Genomic DNA, 8,860 nt, shown 5'->3' with positions numbered 1-8,860 from the left:
TACATTGGTTAGTTATTTCCCCGACGATGACTGCGGGGCTTTTGATGAAAGGCTTCCGCTGCGTATGATCGGTGTTGCATTACTTGGGGGTGGCTGAGAATAGGGCCTCTGATTGGTCAGCTAGGATGGTGTGATTCTTGAGAATCGATTAGTAATTGATCTCTGAAGAGTGGCGTGATTCTGGTGCGGCTGGATACTAGTGCGGCTGGATTCTAGTGCGGCATCTATTGTTTTATGTTCAACTTCCAGTTTAGGGTGTTTGTTTTCATTGCCTGCAATCGGCTACGCGTGGTCCATTTCGAGCGTGAGATTGTTTATGAGGGTTCGAAGCTGAGGGTGTCGTATTGTTTATATTATTGTGGGTGCAGGGTAATGGACATAGACAAGGGTATGCGGAGCATGGACTATAGATATGTCACTATATATATGTATATATTGTGTTTGTGTGGTGTGTGTTTATATAAAACTAGCATACATATGGATATATCGTGTAGAAAAACCAAAGACAGATGGGGGCATCTATCGTACGTCCATCATCCATCGTCCGTCCGCACAAAATAACCGCTTACTTGCCGAGCAGAATTTTGCGGCCAGCGCCAAGGTTCTGGCCGGCCTGGGTGGCACCCTTGTTGGAGCCAGCCTGGAGACCGACAATGGTCTGGCCGGCCTTCAGCTGCTCGTCGGTGAAGTCGCGCTTGCACTCATCGGCGGGCTTGGGGCCCAGGAAGGGACCCTTGAAGTCGTCGTGCTTGTAGGTCTACAATGAGATTAAGTCGCGGTCAATTGTATCCACAAAGCAGGAGCAGAGAGTAGGGTTTGCTGGTCAGGGAGTAAAACTTACAGCACGGCCCAGGGCGAAGATGGTGTTGGTGACATTGGCAATGTCCTTCTTCTCGTAGAGATCGACTGTCTGGAAGACATCGATGTCGGGCACACCGTACTCCTTGAGAGCCTTCTGGAAGTTGTTGATGTTCTCCATGAACTTGAACTGGCCGCCGGAGGAGTTGACCTTGGGCACGGCATTGGGGGACAGGATGTTGATCAGCTTGCACAGCACCTGGCCGTCCTTGGCACATCCTCGTAGGCCTGGCCGGCGGGGAACTTCTCACCAATGATGGACTCCACCCACTCCTGAGCCTCCTTGTCCATCTCGGGATTGCGCTTGCCGGAAATCTATGGGGATCGAGCGAGGATCAAACGAAAACAAACAAAACTTTAGCAATAGCAACATAGGATTTTCTTAATTTTGTTGCACTTTGTATCGTTTTTCTTTTCAGTTCTTTTTATACCCGATACTCAAAATAAGTATTGGGGTATATTAGATTTGTGGTAAAAGTGGATGTGTGTAACGTCCAGAAGGAATCGTTTCCGAGTCGATTGAGCCATGTCTGTCTGTCCGTCTGTCCGTCCGTCGTCTGTCCGTCCCCTTCAGCGCCTAGTGCTCAAAGACTATAAGAGCTAGAGCAACGATGTTTTGGACCCACACTTCTGTGATATGTCACTGCTACAAAAATATTTTAAAACTTCGCCCCGCCCACTTCGTAGAGAATGACCATATCTTTTAGACTGCAGAATCTGAATTGGATCGTATTATTATTATAGCCAGCATCAAGAAAACAATTTCATTTTTTCTCGCCCTGTCTCTCTCTAACACACACGTAGCATAGGCGGCTTTGCTTAGAGTAAAACATTAGCGCCTAGATCTCAGAGACTATAAAAGCTAGAGCAACCAAATTTGATATCCAGACTCCTAATATATCGTACCGAGACGAGTTTGTTTCAAAATTTCGCCACACCCCCTTCCGCCCCCGCAAAGGACGAAAATCTGGGGATATTCACAAATCTCAAAGACTATAAACGCTAGAGTAACCAAATTTGGTATCCGCACTCCTGTTAGATCTCACTATAAAACGTATTTCTCAAAATTTCGCCCCACCCCCTTCCGCCTACACAAAGGACGAAAATCTGTTGCATGCACAATATTGCAGATTCGAGAAAACTAAAAACGCAGAATCATAGATAACGACCATATCTATCTGATTGCTGAATCTGGATCAGATCAGATCATTTTTATAGCCAAAGGAAACAAATCAATTAGCAGTGGCTACGCAGCGCGTGACGTCACGCTCAGACTGATTTTCTGTCTCTCTTGCACGCACTCTTTGTCGTGTCGTTTAATATTAGCGGCGTCTGCCGGAGGAGAGCCATACTGACTTAGTATCGGGTATAACTGTAGAGTTGCGGTGTCCGTAGCAACTCACAACGTTCCCCCTCGTTTTGTCTTATTCCTTGTCTTATTCTTAGTCCTTACACCACTGCGTCCTTTTCTCTTTATAAGAACTTCAGTCATTCCTCAGTCTACACACCCAAACGTGAATTATTGCTCCCATAAATAAAGTAAAGAGCTAAAGACGACATACCAGAAGTATCGAAAGTCCATTCGCAGGCTTAAAGAGGAAATTAACACAAAATCTGATTTGAAATGAAGCAGAGCATAATTAAAAGCAGTTAGGTGTCATAAATCGTATGGAGGATCTCTCAGACGTCAACTAAAGTGATTTTCTTCTTGTCAATGTGCCCAAAATTTACTCATTCCCAGCGCCCTGAAATTCAAGTGTTTTTTCCGATCTGGCTGGACTGTACTCCTGAGAATGGTCAACGGGAATTAGAAATTTAATCGCAATTGGAGCAAAATCTTGTCAGGCAGTAATATTATTGCTTGTAGGGCCGAATTTAGGGAAAGAGTATAGAACATTACGGATAAGCATAGTTTTCTTTTGTAATGCTTAAAAGTGCCGATCCATAGTAACTCCGAAAGTGGATCGTAAGCTGCAAGCTTTCCGAAAAGCTTTCTAAAGAGAGTCGGCGCACAGCGTACGCATTTAAGCGAAAGACGTCACGTTTACCTTGACCCAAGAGAGTAGCGTAGCGTAGGGAGAGCATAGATTAAAAGCTTGACCGAAATTTCGCTCAAATGGGCGAAAGATCATCCGATTATGCAGTTAAAGTTCCTAAGATCATCCGATTATGCAGTTAAAGCTCCGAAGATCATCCGATTATGCAGTTAAAGTTTCCAAATATCATCCGATCTTCGAGCTTTTGGTTCGGTACCGCTTAGCTGAACTTGCAGAAGTTGGGCTGGAGTTATTGACAAGGAATCAATTGATTAAAGCAGACGTGTTTGTGCTATACTCGGGGATAAATAAATATATATATTTAAATATGCGACACTTCAGTTTACGTTTTAAAATAGGTTTTATTCTTTCACTTAAACTTAGCGTACATTGGTTAGTTATTTCACCGACGATGACTGAGGTCTGAAGTCTTGAACGGAATTAACTTTGGTTGAATTCTCCGACGGTGTCGCGATTTACGTTTGTCTTGAACAGAACTGAGTTGGCTTCTTAGATGCAGACTATTTATAGTATGATGCTCGGTTTGGGATTCGGATTTGGATTCGGAGGCGTTGGCTTCGACTTCGGCTTCGGAGATGGAGTACGTGACTCGATCGATATGTGGGAAAGGCGGCTTTTGATGAAAGGCTTCCGCTGCGTATGATCGGTGTTGCATTACTTGGGGGTGGCTGAGAATAGGGCCTCTGATTGGTCAGCTAGGATGGTGTGATTCTTGAGAATCGATTCGTAATTGATCTCTGAAGAGTGGCGTGAATCTGGTGCGGCTGGATTCTAGTGCGGCTGGATTCTAGGGCGGCATCTATTGTTTTATGTTCAACTTCCAGTTTAGGGTGTTTGTTTACATTGCCTGCAATCGGCTGCGCGTGGTCCATTTCGAGCGTGAGATTGTTTATGAGGGTTCGAAGCTGAGGGTGTCGTATTGTTTATAGTATTGTGGGTGCAGGGTAATAGACATAGACAAGGGTATGCGGAGCATGGACTATAGATATGTCACTCCCCCATTGTTAGATTTAAGCCAGTCCTCAGGCGATTATCCTTGGATATAGTTCGGGTGCGTCTAAAACTGTGCCTGCTGGGGATTCCTCGTCTTCGTCTGAAGGTGTTTCTATGTGCGGGTCGGTTTTAGGCTTATTGCTTTTACTTAGATTAAACAATTTGTAGCTTAATCCTATTATGATTATGACAAATAGTAGTATTAAGCTTACATGTAATACATTATTTAATCGCGTATTTTCTATTACGATTTCTTTGGTTTGCAAATAAGACAATGGTTTAATTTTTGTTACGTTATTGTTGATGTAGATGCTTTGTGCAAATTCTGGTATGGAGTTGGATATTAAGAATTCGTTTAACTGTACACTGCAATTATGTATTTTTATTAATGCGTTACCTTCTACTTTTATTTCTTGGTTTAGGCAATCTTGGTTTAATATGGTTTTTGGTAATTTCCAAGTTAACAATATATTGGGTTCTATGAAACTTATTTGAAAGTTTTGGTGTGCTTTGGTGTATGGACATTTTGTTTCTACTTGTTTGACTATTCCTGAAATACATTCGTCATTTATTTTTCGTTTTGATTCTTTTTCATATACCTCGTTTTCTAGAACGTAATAATTGTTTTGCGTTAGGTCAGTGAGGATGTTATTATCTTCATCTGGATATGGGACAATTTTAAGTATAGGAATATTTCTGATCTCTCGTGGGATGTTGGAAATTATTAGTATTTTTGATATTTAATAATTTCTCTGAATCGATGTGTTTCAGGTAATCCTGCCTCAATAATTTTGGATTAAAGATCCCTAATCTTGTTAGCTGCATGCCTAATTCAATATCCTCTATGTACTCTGTAAAATGTTGAAGGTTAAATATTAATATCTCTAGTTGCTTATTTCTATCATTATCCTTGTTTAATTTATTGACAACTTCTATGCCAGAATTTACTGCTTGAATTACTAAGTTTAATTCGTTAGCTTGAACACTGTGGCTAGCCAGATTGTTTATTTTCCCTTCTAATTCGACTTTATCATCTTGATCTAATGTTCCAAATAGATATTTATATACTGTGCCTACTGCATTTATAAGGCCTCTTTTGTTTCTTTTGGCTATTTTGATGCCGTTGAATTCACGTTGCAATTTCTCGACTAAGTATTGAACTTGGATTTCGTTATTATATTGGGTTGCCTGTTCTAGTAAACTCTGATATGTTTCATCTGTTCTTGTTATATTAATTGTTAGATAATGGTATTCATAATTAATGGGTATGTTAATGGTATTTGTTTTGAATATGAGATATCCATTCCTTGAGTTGATGGGATCTATCTCTATATTCTGTCCGGAAGACTGTAGGACGGTGAACATTAGTAAGATTATAATCTTAATCATGTTGTAGCTCCGGATTCCCAGTACTCTCTTCGGGTACTCTGCAATTATCGTATTTACTTTTATTAGATTTTTTCTTTCTTTTGAATTTCGTTTTATAGTGGGTGATTTTCCTCCCTCTATTTTTCTCTTCAAAGTGCTTTTCGTCTACCTGCCTAATTTCCCCTGTTCTTTTGAACGGGTTGGTTGTTTTTGTTTTAACTAGGGGTTCATTCTTGTAGCGTGTGTCTACTTCAAAGTCGATTCTATCGTTATTCAAATGATTGATCTTCCTCACTTTATTCAGTTGAGTGTTATAATCTGGTAGTCCGGCGTACAGGAAGATATCAGCTGGGGATCTTTTTGTAGTATTATGAACCGTTTTATGGTTATAGGTGTATAGAATTAACTCGAATTTTGTGAGCTTGTTTTCTATGTTATCCTCACTTGAAATGATTCTTAATTTTTCATTGATCGTTTTATGTAGTCGTTCTACATCTGAAACTCCGTTTTTACTGGTGGTGATTTCGATTTTCACATTTTCCGCATTCAACCATGCTTGCAATGCTGCGCACATAAAGGCTGAATCTTTGTCGGCTTTAATTCCCTGTGGCTTGCCCATTTCGTTAAAGACTTTTATGATGGCTCTCTTGGTTTCTAACCAGTCACGACTCTTAACTTCTACAAGGGTAGCGAATTTAGAATATACATCAATGCATGATAGGAATTGTTGATTGCCTACCAAATAGAAATCCATGACATACTTTTCTCTGATATTTTGTATTTCAGGGGTGATTTCGAAGGTTAGATTGGTGTTACGATGCTCAGTTTTAGCAACGTTGCACGTAGGACACTCATTGATAATATTTTGGATTAACTTTTGATAATCGGGGTAGTAGAATTTTCCTTTAAACCAATTAGTGGTCTTCTCGATACCTGGGTGAAGTAGCTCTTTACGATTCTTCAATATTTGTTCTTTGAATTCGGAGTAGTTCGGAATATTTATGAGTTTGGTACTGGATTTAATCAGTTTAGTGAAGTGATTTGGACTGATTATCTCCAGGAATGCCCTTTGGAACAGTGGGAAGTCTACTTTGTTATGGAAATATAGTGCACTCTTTTTGGTACACACATATTCCTTTATTATATCTTTTGCTAATGATTCTGTCATTTCGGTATATGTGATTTTTATCAGTATCTTGTGGAAATAGTGGGATGTTTCTACCTTATCCTCATTACCTTTAATCAGTTCTATTTGCCTATTATAGTAATTGATTGGTCTCTCTGTAAGTGGAATATAATTTGTATTATCTTCTTGCGCGCTATGGACCGTTGCACAATCACTATTAATGGTTTCCCCGAGTAGGTTTTCGTTAATCTTTACTCTTGATAGCGCATCGGCTACATGGTTCTCCTTTCCGGGTAAATATTTTATTTTGAAGTCAAATTCATTAAATTTGATCTTCCATCGTTGTAGCTTCATATTTGGTTCCTTGAGGTTATTCAACCAAATCAAGGGTTTGTGATCACTTAATATCTCAAACGTTCTACCAAACAGGTATGATCTGAAATACTTAGTTGCCCAAACTATAGCTAGTAATTCCTTTTCTATTGCTGAATAATTGATTTCGTGTTCGTTTAAGGTTCTACTTGCATTACAGATTGGTTTGTGGTCTTGCGACAACACTGCTCCTAATGCAATATTAATTGAATCGGTTGTTACCGTGAACATTCTGTTGAAATCTGGGAATGCGAGGATGGGGTCTGAGGTGATAAGTACTTTCAATTTTTCGAAGGCCTCGACGTATTTTTCCTCTGTTGGGTCTGTGACTGCTCGTTTCTTTAATTTGAGTGTCATAGGTTTTGCTATATTAGCGAAGTTGGGAATTAATTTCCTATAGAATCCACATAAACCTATGAATGATTTTATTTTTGTGGTTGTATTGGGTATTGGGAAGTTTATTATGGCAGATATTTTCTTTGGATTAGGAACTATGCCGTTAGTTGTTACTACATGGCCTAGGAATTCCGTTTCTTTCTTCAGGAATTCACACTTATCCATTTGTAGCTTTAAGTTGGCGTCTCTCAACTTTCCAAATACTCTCCTTAGTGACAACAGGTGTTCTTCCAATGAAGTGGAAAATATAATGATGTCGTCTAAGTATACGAGGCAATCTTTGAAGATTAACTCTTCTAGCAGATTGTTCATACATCTTTGGAAGGTAGCGGGCGCAGTGGTTAGCCCAAAGGGCATACGAGTGAACTCGTAATGACCATGCTTCGTGGAGAAAGCTGTTTTTGGGATTGAGCTAGGTTCCATAGGAATTTGATAGAATCCCTTAGCTAAATCGATTGTTGTGAAATATTGGCACCTACCTAGTTTATCTAGTATTTCGTCCATTCTGGATGTAGGAAATTTATCCTTTATTGTCACCTCGTTTAGACTTCTATAATCTACTACCATACGATATTTCTGCTTTCCTGAAGCATCTATTTTCTTTGGTATCATAGCGATGGGTGCACAATAGGGAGAACTCGACTTACGAATGATTCCCTGTCTAATCATATCTTTGATTTGTTGAGTCACTCCTTGATCGTGTATTTGAGCATATTTATATGGTCGACGATATACAGGATCTTCGTGATGGGTTTTAATTTCGTGCTTTATAGTACTAGTGAAGGTCAAAATGTCACCTTCTTTATACTGCACGTCCTTAAATTCATAGAGAACTTTCTTTAGTTTCTCCTTTTCTTCGTCATTTAAATGTTCCAACCTTAGCTGGTTGCATTCCCTTAATTCATTCTCTAATGCGGAAGCGAAGTATTGCTCTCCTTCAGGAGATGGGTCAAGGCACTTAGGTGTAGATATATCTTCTTTGAAGATGGCTTAACACCTTTGTGTGCGGTCTTGCCGACGGCAATTGCTTCTCCACTTTGGCTGATTGGGTATGACCTTTCTCCTAACGTTACCGTTTCATATTGGTAATCGATGACGGCTTTGCTGGCCATCAAATATTCTCTGCCTAAGAGTATGTCATAATTTTCAGAAAAATTATGAATATAAAATTTTTGTTTTGTCGGACAGTTTTTGGTTGCATCGCGTGTAATGCTCTGAGTCAGACGGACGGGTCCATTGATGGTATGGACGGTGAGGTTGTCGCTATCGACTTTGGAATCTGTATAGTTTTCTTTTATTATATTAATTGACGATCCCGAGTCCGCGATACCTCTTAATTTTTTATTACTTACGATTATTTCTATATATGGTCCTCCTCGATTTCTTCCGAGGCACTCTGCTGAAAATTTACATCCATTTTCATTTGTCCGCTTTGGCTTTCCCTAGATCGTTTGACTGGCTGATTTGGTGCACTGCTACCTGCCTGTGTCTGATTGATTTGATAGTTTGTGGGATTCTGGACTCTGCCCTGGTTTAAGGAATTTCTAAATTCGTTAAATAACCCTTTATTATTTACGGCATTATTTCCTGAATTATTTCGATTCGATCCAAGATTATTTCTGGAAGTACTTGGGTTTTGATTGTTATAATCGTTACTACTATAGCGAGGGTAATAAGTTCCAACATTCCT

General features: G+C 39.8%; 1 pseudogene; it reads right to left on the bottom strand.

Moving 5' to 3' along the window:
* Positions 1–437: 437 nt before the first annotated feature.
* LOC117191679 lies at positions 438–2,350 on the bottom strand (annotated as a pseudogene).
* Between the last annotated feature and the right edge of the window lie 6,510 nt (positions 2,351–8,860).

The sequence above is a fragment of the Drosophila miranda genome, assembly GCF_003369915.1.
Source record: "Drosophila miranda strain MSH22 chromosome Y unlocalized genomic scaffold, D.miranda_PacBio2.1 Contig_Y1_pilon, whole genome shotgun sequence".
NCBI classification, from domain to species: Eukaryota; Metazoa; Arthropoda; class Insecta; order Diptera; family Drosophilidae; genus Drosophila; species Drosophila miranda.
Note: the sequence above shows the minus strand (reverse complement) of the source record. Positions and strands in the feature narration are given on the sequence as shown.